The sequence below is a fragment of the Urocitellus parryii genome, chromosome 6 (assembly GCF_045843805.1).
Source record: "Urocitellus parryii isolate mUroPar1 chromosome 6, mUroPar1.hap1, whole genome shotgun sequence".
NCBI lineage: Eukaryota > Metazoa > Chordata > Mammalia > Rodentia > Sciuridae > Urocitellus > Urocitellus parryii.
Window position 1 is genome coordinate 132,748,814 of NC_135536.1, and position 13,983 is coordinate 132,762,796.

Sequence of the window (13,983 nt, forward strand, 5' to 3'; positions counted from 1 at the left end):
GTCTCACACTGATTTGCTAAGTGCCTCGCTTTTGCTGAGGCTGGCTTTGAACTCGAGATCCTCCTGCCTCAGCCCCCTGAACTGTTGGGATTATAGGTGTGTGCTGTTGCGCCTGGCGCCAAAAGCTATATCTAAAAGTGCAGTGTCATAAAGGAGTTCACAGAAACTGAAAAGTATTGTGACAAATACAGATTTCCAATAACTTTGGACTGGGTAAGAATTTTTCAAAACTCTAATGAAGAAACCGATGGGTTCAAGAAAATGCTAACCAAAATTTGGAAGAAGAAAATTAATTACTATGAGTATAAATGAAGTGATAAAAAAGTATAATTTAAAAAATGAAAAAAATGTGTTATCTAGTCTTCCTATTTTAAGATCAGCTGTTTAGCAGCCTTAATTCCATCTGTGATAATAATTCGCTTTTATCACATAACCAAACTTATTCACAGCTTTTAAGTTTTATTATGTAGACTTTGGATCATAGGCTACAGGGCATTAGTCAGCCATTTACACTCACTTAAGAATTTTAATAATTAGCCAGGCACAATGGCTCATACCTGTAATCCTGGTGGCTCGAGAGTTCAAAACCAGGCTTAGCAATTTAGTGAGTCCCTAAGTTACTTAGTGAGACCCTGTCTCCAAATAAAATATTAAAAGGGCTGGGGATGTGGCTCAGAGGTTAAGTACCCCTGGATTCAATCCCTGGTACACACACACAAACACAAAAGAATTTTAATAATTAAACTGAAGATTCTGGGCTGGGGATGTGGCTCAAGCGGTAGCGCGCTCGCCTGGCATGCGTGCGGCCCGGGTTCGATCCTCAGCACCACATACAAAGATGTTTTGTCCGCCAAAAACTAAAAAATAAATATTAAAATTCTCTCTCTCTCTCTCTCTCTCTCTCTCTCTCTGTCTCTGTCTTTCTCTTTAAAAAAAAAAAACTGAAGATTCTTCTAGATCTCTCTATGTACAGTCATATCATTTGTGACTCCTAATGGTTTTGCTTCTTTTCAATTATTGTACTCCCCCTCCCCCCTTTTTGGCACTGGGGATTGACACAGGGGCAGTTTACCACTGAGCTACATCCCCAGCCCTTTTCATTTTTTATTTTGAGACAAGGTCTCACTAAATTGCCAAGGCTGGTCTCAAACTTGTGATCCTCCTGTCTTAGCCTCCCACGTGGCTGGGATTATAGCTGTGTGTCACCATGCCCAAAAGTTATTGTATCTTTTATTTGTTTTTCTTATTTACTGTTCTGGCTTGGATTCCCAGTGCATAAAAGTGGTGATAATGGGCATTCTTGATTCTTGTATTGAATTTTTTTTTTAAACTTTCCTCTAGTCAGTTTTAATGAATGGTAGTTACTGTATAATATGTTATACAAGTTCAGGGTCAGGGTGAAGATTTTCTAATAAATCTTCTCTAACACTAAAATTGCTTCTTTTTCATAGCATCCAAAGGCCCACTCTGAGATGGGACAAGACTGGGCCCTGAGTTTCTTGGAAGAAATCTTACCTCTTTACAAAGAGATAGCACAGGGAGAGCCAGTTCTAGACCCAAAGAAGGTTTTATAGGCAATAAACATGCAGTTCTATTCTTCTAAAAAATGAAGTACTTTTTAATCCCCAGGTAATTTTCAACAGTGCAGTGGTTTATGAGTTTTTTTGTTTGTGTGTGTGTGGCAGAGGGCCTTGGGCTCCTCTGGGAACCTTTCCTCTCCCTCTACCAACAATGGTAGTGAGCCAGGGCTCAGTTGGCCTTGGCCCTCTTGTACAGAGTTGTGCTTCTTGATCACAGGGCCCTTGTTGTGAAAGGCCTGCAGAAGCCTGTGTGACAGCTTCTTCAGCATCAGCACTTATTCTCTCCATCATTCAGTGATCATCCATTACATGGCTAGGAAGCAACAACACTAGTTGGCTAGGGGCAAGGGGACCTGGTAGAATGGCAACCCTTAAGGATGGTACCAGCCCAGTCACAGACTCATTATTTTTTAGTGCTTGATGGAAGATGGTTTAGGGGTCGTATTTGATGTTTGCTTGTTCCTCTCCAGAAGTGGCATTGTACTTCTCAAAATGCTTGCTTTTTACAGATTCCAGAGTCTGGTTCATGAGGGATCTGGCCAATACTTTGTTTCCTGTTTTTATCATCATATTGGTGAATTTACTGATCACTACATCTTCAAACACAGTTTGTTTTTGTCATGGGGCAGTGTTGATGAGCTGAGTTTTCTTGAGCTCCTGGTCATATTTTTCTTTTTCAGTGAGCTCAGTCACAGGCTTGTGGTAATGTTCTTTGTCAATTAGGGATTCCCCAAATTCAGGACCACAGTGGCTCCACATTACCTGGGTTTGCCCTAGAAGTGGACAGACAGTACACTGCATGCCTAGTGTCAGGCCCAACCAGCCTCACAGAGACTTCAGTGTGGGGCTCTTGTATTCTTCTTCTTCTTCTTTTTTTTTTTTTTTAAGAGAGAGAGAGAGAGAGAATTTTTTAATATTTATTTTTCATTTTTTTCCGCGGACACAACATCTTTGTACATGGTGCTGAGGATCGAACCCGGGCCGCACGCATGGCAGGCGAGCACGCCACCCCTTGAGCCACATCCCCAGCCCTTGTATTATTCTTTTTTTTGTTGTTGTTTATTAAATAATAACTTTTTTTTATTATTGGTCGTTCAAAACATTACATAGTTCTTAATACATCATATTACACGGTTTGATTCAAGTGGGTTATGAACTCCCACTTTTACCCCGTATACAGATTGCTGAATCACATCAGTTACCCTTCCATTGATTGACATATTGCCTTTCTAGTGTCTGATGTATTCTGCTGTCTGTCCTATTCTCTACTATCCCCCCTCCCCTCCCCTCCCCTCCCCTTTTCTCTCTCTATCCCTTCTACTGTAAATCATTTCTTCCATTTGTATTATCTTGTCTTACCCCTCCTTTCCTCTTATATGTCATTTTGTATAACCCTGAGGATCGCCTTCCATTTCCATGCGATTTCCCTTCTCACTCCCTTTCCCTCCCACCTCTCATCCCTGTTTAATGTAAATCTTCTTCTCAAGCTCTTCGTCCCTACCCTGTCCTTGTTTACTCCCCTTATATCAAAGGAGTCATTTGGTATTTGTTTTTTAAAGATTAACTAGCTTCACTTAGCATAATCTGCTCTAATGCCATCCATTTCCCTCCAAATTCTATGATTTTGTCATTTTTTAATGCAGAGTAATACTCCATAGTGTATAAATGCCACATTTTTTTTATCCATTCATCTATTGAAGGGCATCTAGGCTGATTCCACAGTCTTGCTATCGTGAATTGAGCTGCTATGAACATCGATGTTTGTATTATTCTTGATCTAAAAGGAAAAGCTTTCCAAAGTTCACCTTACTGCAGATTATTATATTTTAAAATATATATCCCTCTGTCAGGTTAGGGGAGTTCCCTTCTATTTCTTGTTCAATAAGTGTTTTCGTCATGAATGGATTTCATTGTGAATGGATGTTTAATTATTCTGTTTATTTTGTAGAGCTTGGAAATGATATTTATATGACTTTCTGCTTTCATTTTATATTTGATGAGTTTTATTAGTTGATTTTTTCTAATGCTGAACCAACCTTGCATTACTGAGATAACAGAACTTGGTCATGGCTTATTTTATGTATGCTGGATTTGGTTTGCTAATTTAGTGTTTGAAATTTTTGCATCTATTTTTGTGAATAAGAATTAGCCTGGAATTTTTCACAGTTGAACTGCCCTTGAAGGATTCAGTTTCAAGATTGTGCTAGCTTTGTAGATTGAGGTGGGAAGTTCCTTCTTCTATACTTTGGAGTAGTTTATGTAAAATTGGAATCTTTTATTGCCATAAATGTTCATAAAAATTAATATATATGGTCTTGATGTTATCCTTATGGGTAGAATTTTTTTTTCTTACTGTAGATATGACTTCTTAAGTTTCTGTTTCTTTTTGTTTGTTTTGACAAGTTAATCTTTTAAAAATTTACCCATTTCATATAAACTTTAAAATTTATTGCCACAGTTGTTCATAACAACCAATTATTATGTGTTCATATCTATGGTGTATGCAAAGATTCTTTTCAGTCCTTAAATTATTTGTGTATGTCCTTGTTAGCTTTCTGCCTCTATAACAAAGTAATTGAGATAATTAACTTATGAAGAAAATAGGTTTATGGTGGCTGTTAATCTTAGAGAGTACATCTATGATTGATTGGTCCTGTTTCTTTGGGCCTGTGGTGGTACATCATGGTGGGAATGTGGCAAAACAAAAGTGCTCGCTCATAGCCAGGAAGCAAAAACATGAAAGCAATTAGGTTCCCATGGTCCCATTTAAGGCCATGTCCCCTATGACCTTAAGACCTTCCACTAGGTCCCACCTCTTAAATGCTGTAACACCTCCCAATAGAATCAAACTAGGGAGTAAGGCTAAACCACAGGGACAATTAGGGGATACTTATCCAAACCATACTAGTGTCTTTTCTGTTGGTTTTGATAAGTCTTCACAGAACAAACTTGGTTTATTAATCTCCTCTGTTATATGTTTATTATATTTTACTCTTCTTTCTATAAGTTCCTCTTTTTTTCTATTTTCATTAGGTATATTTTTTCATTTTCTAACTTCATTAGTTTCTGCTCATTAATTTGAAAATTAATTTTTTTATACTGGGGATCAAACCCAGGATCACTTTACTACTGACCTATATAACATGCCCCACCCCCCAGCTTTTTTAAGTTTTATTTTTGTTTTGAGAGAGGGCCTCAGTGGCAGAGACTGGTCTCGAACTTGTGATTCTTCTGCCTCAGCCTCCTGAGTAGCTAGGGTTACAGGCAGGCATCACTATGCCTGATTTGTTTATTGTTTTAAGCAGCTAACTTGATAAAAATTTATAGTAAAGTATATACATTTTTAATGCGTACATTTTGATCCATTTTACACACATGCATTATCATCACCACTATAATCAAATTAATGAACACATTCATCACTCCCATAAGATTCCTCATATCTCTTTGTAATTCTCCTCTTTCCCCTGGTCATTAATCTGGTTTCGGTCACTACAGTTTTTTTTTTTTTTTTTTTTTTTTAAGAGAGAGTGAGAGAGGAGAGAGAGAGAGAGAGAGAGAGAGAGAGAGAGAGAGAGAATTTTTAATATTTATTTTTTTTTTAGTTCTCGTCGGACACAACATCTTTGTTGGTATGTGGTGCTGAGGATCGAACCTGGGCCGCACGCATGCCAGGCGAGCGTGCTACCGCCTGAGCCACATTCCCAGCCCCTACAGTTTTTGATAAATGAAATCATAGAAGATTTTTTAAAATTTGATTTCTTTTACACATAAATCACATTTCTTTTTAGCATAATTATTCTTCCATCAGTTTTTGTGAACCAAGTATAAAATTATATACAAATTAGATAAAGATAGCACATATACAAAAAGAAAACTAAAGATACATCGTACTTATAAATATCTATGAAAAAGTTCTAAATTAATTTGCCAGATAAAATCCTGTATAACATTATAAAAATATTAGCTCATGACCAAGTAAGATTTATACCAGGAATGAAAAGATGGTTCATCATTAGAATTATTAATACTATTTGCCATGTTGACAAGTCTCACAAGACATGGTATATAATTACTGGAGGCATTGTTATTAAGATCAAGGAAAAGGAAAAGATATCAATTTCAATCATTTGACATTGCACTGGAGGCTTAGCCAATGTAATTAGATAAGAGAAATCAATCAGAGGCATAAGATTTAGAGAATAAAAAGTAATATTGTCCCTGTTTGCAGATGATATAGTAATATATCTGGAATACTACACATGATCAATAAGAAAAGCGCAAGAAAGAATGTCATAAGCTAACAATAGGCAATTAACATTCAGAAGGCAATAGTCTTAATATATACAGATAAACAATATATAATGAAGGGGGAAATCCCATTACAGTGACAATTAAAAGAAATAAAATATTTAGGAATTTAAAATCATGTAGAACCTAAATGAAGAAATGTTTAAAATACTTCTAAGTAACACAAAAATTGCCTTAATTAAATAAAAAGACATCCACACTTCCAAGATAGGACAACACAACATCATAAAAGTAACATTTCTAGAATCTCAGTAAAAATACCAGTATAGGGCTGGGGTTGTAGTTTAGTGGTAGAGTGCTTGCTTACCAAGTGTAAGCCCTGAGTTTGATCCTCAGCACCACATAAAGATAAATAAAATAAAGGTATTGTATCCATCTACAACTACAAAAAAATTTTTTTTAATCAATATAAAATATTGGTACTAGATAAGTTGATTCCAAAGTTCATATAGGAAGAAGAAAACATGCAGCAGCTAGGGAAAACACTGAGAAAAATATTACAGAGATTAGACTTTTAGATGTTGAAATAAATTACAAAAACCCTTTTCATGAAAATATTTCCATTTCTTACCTATCAGATTTGTAGTAATTAGAAAATTTAAGAACCAATGTGAGACTATGGGAAATGTAAACTGATAAAACCTTTTTTGGTTTTAGCAAAGAAATACAATTAAATTTGAACTATTCTTTGTAGTTTTTTTCTTGTTGTTTGTATAATAATAAGAGTGTAATTTGGTAATATCTTACAAGTTACATATGCGTATACACTTTGGCCTAGCAATTCCACTTGCAGGAATTTTATATATATATATATATATATATATATATATTTTTTTTTTTTTTTAATTAAGTAACTTTTTTTCAGTACTGGGGATTGAACTCAGTGGTGCTCTACCACTTAGTCACATACCCAGCCCTTTTTATTTTTTTAGAGTACCAGGGATTGAACTCAGGGGCACTTGACCCCTGAGCCACATTGCTAACCCTATTTTGTATTTTATTAGAGACAGAGTCTAACTGAGTTGCTTAGTGCCTCCTAAATTGCTGAGGCTGGCTTTGAATTCGTAATCCTCATGCCTTTGCCTCCCTGGTATTACAGATATGGTCCACCACGCCTGGACTTAATTTTATTTTAAGACAGGGTCTTGCTAAGTTGCTGAGACTAACCTCAAACTTGTGATCTCTCCTGCCTTAGTCTCAGGAATCCCTGGGTTTAGAGGTGTGCACTCCTGCCCAGCTCCTAAAGTTACATTTTAAACAGTAGGAAAGTATTAGTACACAAAGTTATTAATCACAGCAGCATCTGTAATTGTAAAATATTGTGGAATGCTTAAATGTCCAAACAGAAAATTTGTTGAATAAACATCCACACAATAATGTACTGTATAGCTGCAAGAAGAATGAGGAAAATCTTTATAAATTGATATAAAGTGATTTCTAATACATAAGTAGAAAAGTATGTATATATATATGTATGTGTGTATATATATATATATATATATATATATATATATATATATATTATACTGCCTTTTATGTAAGAAAGAAGGTGAAATGATAGATGTGAAGGCTAAACCAGAAATTAATGAAATTGATAGCCCTAAGGAGGTAGACAAGGAAAGAAATGGGGAGGCTGCTTCTCTGGAAAAAAAATCTGTTTATGTAGTTTTGAATTTTGAGAGTGTATCAGTGCTTTATGTATCAAAACATTAAGTTAACCCAGTACCACACACACAGAAATTAAATCCACAAGAAGGGTATAAACACAAACTAATAAATCTATTTCAAGTAGTTAACATAATTACGCTGAAAATGGGTTGAAAGGACTAATCAAGTAACTTTTGAGTATAATAATTTGATTATATAACCACAATGTAAAGAAGAAATCTGGGCTAGGGTTGTGGCTCAGTTTAGAGCGCTCACCTAGCATAAATAAAATAAAGGTATTGTGTCCAACTACAACTGAAAGTGTGTGTGTGTGTGTGTGTGTGTGTGTGTGTGTGTATGAAATTCAATTGAAATTGAACTATTCTTAGTAGTTTTTTTGGTTTATATAGTGATAAGAGTTTAGCAATTCTGAAATACTTCCTGTAATTCAGGATTGTGCAAATGAGTAAATATGTGATAGTTTTTTTCTTGTAAGGTCTTCTTTAATTTCTTTCTTTAATGTTCTGAATTTTCATTGTAGAGATCTTTCACCTCTTTCTTTAAGTTAATTCCCAAATATTTTTTTTTTTTTTTGTAGGGGGTGGAGGTGGCTATTGTAAATGTCGAAATTTTCCTCTTTTCTCTTTCAGAGGATTTGTTACTGATGTACAGAAATGCCTTTGACTTATAGGTGTTGATTTTATATTTTGCTACTTTGCCAAATTCATTTATTAGTTCTAGAGGTTTTCTTGTGTAATTTTTTTGGATCTTCTAGGTATAGAATTATATCGTCAGCAAATAGTGATAATTTTTGAGTTCTTCTTTTCCTATTCATGTCTTTAATTTCTTTCATCTAATTGCTTTGGCTAGAGTTTCAAGAACTGTGTTAAATAGTAATGGTGAAAGAGGGCATCGCTGTCTTGTTCCAGTTTTTAGAGGGAATGCTTTCAATTTTTCTCCATTTAGAATGATGTTGACCTGGGCTTACCATAGATAACTTTTATAATGTTGAGATATGTTTCTGTTATCCCTAGTTTTTCTAGTGTTTTGAACATGAAGGGGTGCTATGTTTAGTCAAATGCTTTTTCTGCATCTATTGAAATGGTCATATGATTTTTTAAGTCTATTGGTGTGATGAATTACATTTCTTGATTTCCTTATGTTGAACCAACCTTGTATCCCTGGGATGAACTCCACTTGATCATGGTGCACTATTTTTTTGATATGTTTTTGTATTTGATTTGCCAGAATTTTTTTTTTTTTTTTTTTTTTTTTTTAGAGAGAGAGGGAGAGGGAGATAATTTTAATATTTATTTTTTAGTTTTCGGCGGACAAAACATCATTGTTTGTATATGGTGCTGAGGATCGAACCCGGGCCGCACGCATGCCAGGCGAGCGTGCTACCGCTTGAGCCACATCCCCAGCCCAAGTTACCCAGAATTTTTATGTTGTGGTCTATTTGACTCTTGAACTTAAGAAGAGTTTAATGAATGTAGATGTTCCATTGTTTGGGGCATATGTATTTATAATTGTTGACGTGTGGTTCCCTTAAGCAGTATGAAATGTCCTTCTTTATCCCTTTTGATTAACTTTGGCTTGATCTTTTATTTGATAAGAGGATTTAAACCCTGCTTATTTCCGCAGTCCATGTGAGTGGTATGTTTTTTCCCATCCTTTCACCTTCAGTCTGTGGGTGTCTTTTCCTATGAGATGAGTATCTTGAAGACAGCATATTGTTGGGTCTTTTTTTTTTTTTTTTTTTAATTTGCTAGTCTATGTCTTTTGATTGGTGAGTTTAGGCCATTAAACATTCAGAGTTATTATTGAGACGTGGTTTGTATTGTCATTTTTTGTTTATATTTCATATTTAATTTGACTTACTTTCTCCTTTGATTAGTTTTTCCTTTAGTATAATACCTCCCTTTGCTGATTTTCATTGTTGTTTTTCATTTCCTCATGGAATATTTTGCCGAGGATGTTCTGTAGTGCAGGCTTTCTAGTTGTAAATTCTTCTAACTTTTGTTTACTATGGAAGGTTTTCATTTTTGTCATCAAATCTAAAGCTTAATTATCCTGGATATAAGATTCTCGGTTGGCATCCATTTTCTTTCAGAGCTTGATATATATTGTCTAGGATCTTCTAGCTTTCAGGGTCTGGGTTGAAAAATCTGCAGATATTCTAATTGGTTTCCCCCTATATGTTAATCTGATTCCTTTATCTTATGGCTTTTAAAATTCTCTCCTTATTTTGTATGTTAGATGTTTTCATTATAATGTGCCTTGGTGTGCATCATTGTGATTTTGTACATTTGGTGTCCTATAAGCCTCTTGTATTTGATTTTCCAATTTATTCTTCATGTTTGGAAAATTTTCTGATATTGTTTAATTGAATAGATTGTTCATTCCTTTGGTTTGGAACTCTGTGCCTTCCTCTATTCCAGTAATTCTTAAATTTGGTCTTTTTGTTAACCCATAATTAGTGGTTTTTTTTTTTTTTTTTTTGGTTAGACACACTACCTTTATTTTGTTTATTTATTTATTTTTATGTGGTGTTGAGGATATCGAACCCAGGGCCTCGCGCATTCCAGGTGAGTGCTCTGAGCCACAACCACTGAGCCACAACCCCAGCCCTGTTATCCCATAATTCTTGAATGTTCTGCTCATAATTTCATACCATCTTCACTGAGTGGTCAATGTTATTTTCAAGAATATATATTTTGTCTTCATTGTCTGATGTCCTGTCTTCCAAATGATATCATCTGTTTGTGATGCTTTCTATTGAGCTTTTAATTTTGTTTATTGTCTCTTTCATTTCAAGGATTTCTGTTTTTTTTTTCCAGAACCTCTATTTCTTTATTGAAGTAATCTTTTGCTTCCTGTATTTGCTTATGTAGCACTTTATCGAAATGATCTCTTGCTACTTGTATTTTCTCTCTTATGTCATCCTTTAATTCACAGAACATTTTAATTATGTACATCCTGAACTCCTTCTCTGTCATTTCTTCTATTGTGCTGGCCATGGATTCTAGTAATGTAATATCTCGGTTTGTCGGGGGCACTTTCTTTCCTTCTTATGTTGTTTGTGTATCTTCCCTACTATCACTGCAGATCCAAGGCTTTACAGTTTTTACCCTATAGGCTTACAATGTCCCTGCAGATTTCCAATGCCTCTCCTTTAAGGAAGAGAACAATGTGAACAGATTCTAATTCAAACAGTATACAACCTTAAACCAAACAGCTGCTATTTAGATGTTTATAGTTTTGTCCCAATATACAGAAATCGGGGGGGCTGGGGTTGTGGCTCAGTGGTAGAGTGCTCGCTGAGCATGTGTGAGGCACTGGGGTTCAATCCTCAGCACTACATAAAAATAAATAAAATTAAGATATTGTGTCCAACTACAACTAAAAAAATTTAAAAATAAATAAATAAATACAGAAATGGTAAGTTCAATTATTACCTACAATATAAACAGTAGCTTTCCAAAAGAGTCTACAGTTTCTGATGGTGGACAAAGAATGGGGGGTGAGTTGTAGGATGAGATTTTGAAGGGGTAGGAGGTGAGGATATAGTTATTAGATCTTAGAAAGCATGAAGAGAATCTAAAGAAGTTGATTAGTAGCAGGAGAAGAGAAAGTAATTTTGGGGAGATAAGTAAGTGTGAAGACGCAGAGTTAAAAAACAAACAAATATAAATATTAAGAAAAGTAAAGAATGTAAAAATAGGAGATTAAAAAAATATACAACACCACTGTAATATACTATTCGAACATCTCCGTCCTCAGTAGCCTAATTCATGAAAAGTACTTGATTTCACAAATGTTGGGGATGTGAGGGTGGGAGAAGAGAGTGAGAGGGGAAAAGAAAAATCTCAAGGAAGATACAAGGATTGTTTTTCTTGTCCATGAGTATCTTTCCAGGTTCCCTTCTCATCCAATAGATGAGGTTGTCTATTTTCTGGTATCTCCACTCTCAGGATGCTGAAGGTTATTAGGATGGAAGGGTTGGTCTTGGGGATATGGCTCCTGGAGGTGGGATATAGTACTTGCCCATCGCCAAAGGGCAATGTACTTTACAAGGATCTACTTTGAGGCCCACTTGTGTGATGTGGGTGCCTGGTCTTATCTTCTTATAGACCTCGAAATTCCTGGTCTCTAATTTAGTCTCTAAACTATACTTCACTCACCCCCTCCCTTTCTACTTCCCAATCAATAACATTTCTCTCCAGAGGTCTTGTGGGCTGCATTCTGGGGGATGCGCATCTGTCACGGAAAGCTATTTTATATTGGGCAGTTTAGGACCCAGTTTTGTGACCTGGTTTTGTGAGCTAGTGACCGGACATGTAGCCGGAGGTACTGTGCAGAGTTACCGGCTGCCAGGGAGAGAAGGGAGTTGGGGACTTTTGGTACCTTGATATTGTTTCTAATCCCCAGCCTATATTCCAAACTGGGAGTTGCCCCAACTAAAGATGGTGATGAAGGTGTCCCAAGATGGAGGTGACTGCTTTCAGTGTTGGGGTGTCATGTAGGATAGGGCCAGGCCGTGTTGTTGAGCAACGTGTTCAGAGATACAGCTCTATGGCATGCAGTGTTGTGGCTGGTGGCTGTCACTGGACTCATTGCAGTGCCCCCACGTGCAGGCTACCATGTATAGGGGACTGTGGCAGTGTTTGCAGTGCCCCCAGAGGGAGCAACTAGAGGAGCCCCATGCTGGTAGATGGTGGTCCATACGGGAGTAGCAGCCGGAGTTCCTTTGCCCGGGTTGCAGCTGTGTATCCTGCATGGTTGCTAATGCTGGTGGTCCTACTTGGGCACCTGGAGGACCTGCGTGGACAAGTGACCGATAGTCCTGTGCTGATGCTGAGGCCTGGAGACCTGCATGGGAGCAGCTGTCAGGGGTCCTCTAATCACAGAGTAACAGTATTCCCACTACTTGAATCCCAGGTCTCAGAATGACACAGAATGCAGCCTCCCTTAGCCCACCATCTTGGATCTATAATATTTTTTTAATACATAAAAATGTTTATAAGCTGGGCGCATTGGTGCACACCTGTAATCCCAGTGGCTCGGGAGGCTGAGGCAGGAGGATCGTGAGTTCAACCAAGCCGCTACAATTTAGTGAAGCCCTAAGCAACCCAGTAAGACCCTTTCTCCAAATAAAATATAAAATAGTGCTGGGGATGTGGCTCAGTGATTAAGCACCCCTGGGTTCAATCCCTAGTGCCCCCCCAAAATAAAAAAATGTTTATAAGAAAACACTATGAGCATTTGTATACCAACTAGTATGATTTGAGGGTGTCCACTAAAGACCCTTATTCCTCAGCATGGCAGTGTTGACAGATGGGGCCTAGTAGGAGGTGTTTGGGTCATAGAGACAGAGCTCTCATGCCTCTCTCATAGGACTTCTGCTCCATTTTCTCTCCTCTGCACATGCGCCCTTGCCCTTTCACCAAGAGGGCCTCATCTGAAACCTAGCAGATATTGGCTCTGTGCTTTTGTATGTTCCAGCTTCCAGAACTGTGTAAACTTTCCTTTAGATGGCCTGGTTTGGCTTATGCCTGTAATCCCCATGACTTAGGAGGCTGAGGCAAGAGGATCACTAATTTGAGGCCAGCCTCAGCAATTTAGCAAGATCCTTAAGCAATTTAGTGGAACCCTGTCTCAAAATAAAACATTAAAAAAGTGCTGGGGATGTGACTCAGTGTCAACCCTGGGTTAAATACCCAGTACAAAACTTTACAAAAGACCTAGGCTCAAGTATCTTTTATAGCACAGACAATAGATACCACATATCCAAAACATTTGATAAAGAAGATAAAATGGATAAGTTCTAGAAACATAACCACCAAGTCTGAATCATGAAGAAACAAAATCTGAATAGACCCGTGACTTAAGGAGATTGAATCAGAAATCAGGAGCCTCCCAATGAAGAAAAGCTCAGAACCAAATGATTTCACTGATTTTTAAGAACATTTAAAGGAGGCTTAAGCCAGGTATGGTGGCCCATGCCTGTAATTGCAGCAATTCAGGAGGCTGAGGCAAGAGGATGATCACAAGTTCAAAGCCAGCCTCAGCAATTTAGCAAGGCCATAAGCAACTAAGTGGGACCCTGTCTCAAAATATATTTTTTACAAAACGGCTGGAGATGTGGCTCAGTGGTTAAGCTCCTCTGTAATCCACGTACCCACCCTCACCTCCGCCAAAAAATAAAGATTTAACCTAATCCTCCTCAGATTCTTCCAACTAATCATATATGATAAGGGACTAATATATAGAATATATAAACAACTATAGGTCAACAAATAAAAAAAATAATTGCCTTAAAAAGTGGGTAAAGGTGTTAAACAGTCATTTTTTTTAGAGAATATATGCTATGGTCAATAAGCATACAAAAAGATGCCCATTTTTACTGATCATTAGTGAATTGCAAATCAGTCAGGAGATACAA

The 13,983-nt window shown here is 36.9% G+C and overlaps 1 protein-coding gene and 1 pseudogene across 1 annotated transcript in view; one reads left to right on the top strand and one right to left on the bottom strand.

Moving 5' to 3' along the window:
- Blm (BLM RecQ like helicase) overlaps positions 1-13,983 on the top strand; it is a 100,633-nt gene that overhangs the window by 9,338 nt on the left and 77,312 nt on the right. The gene's annotated exons all lie outside the window — the stretch shown is intronic.
- Positions 1,723-12,318, bottom strand: LOC113182269 (small ribosomal subunit protein uS7m pseudogene; annotated as a pseudogene).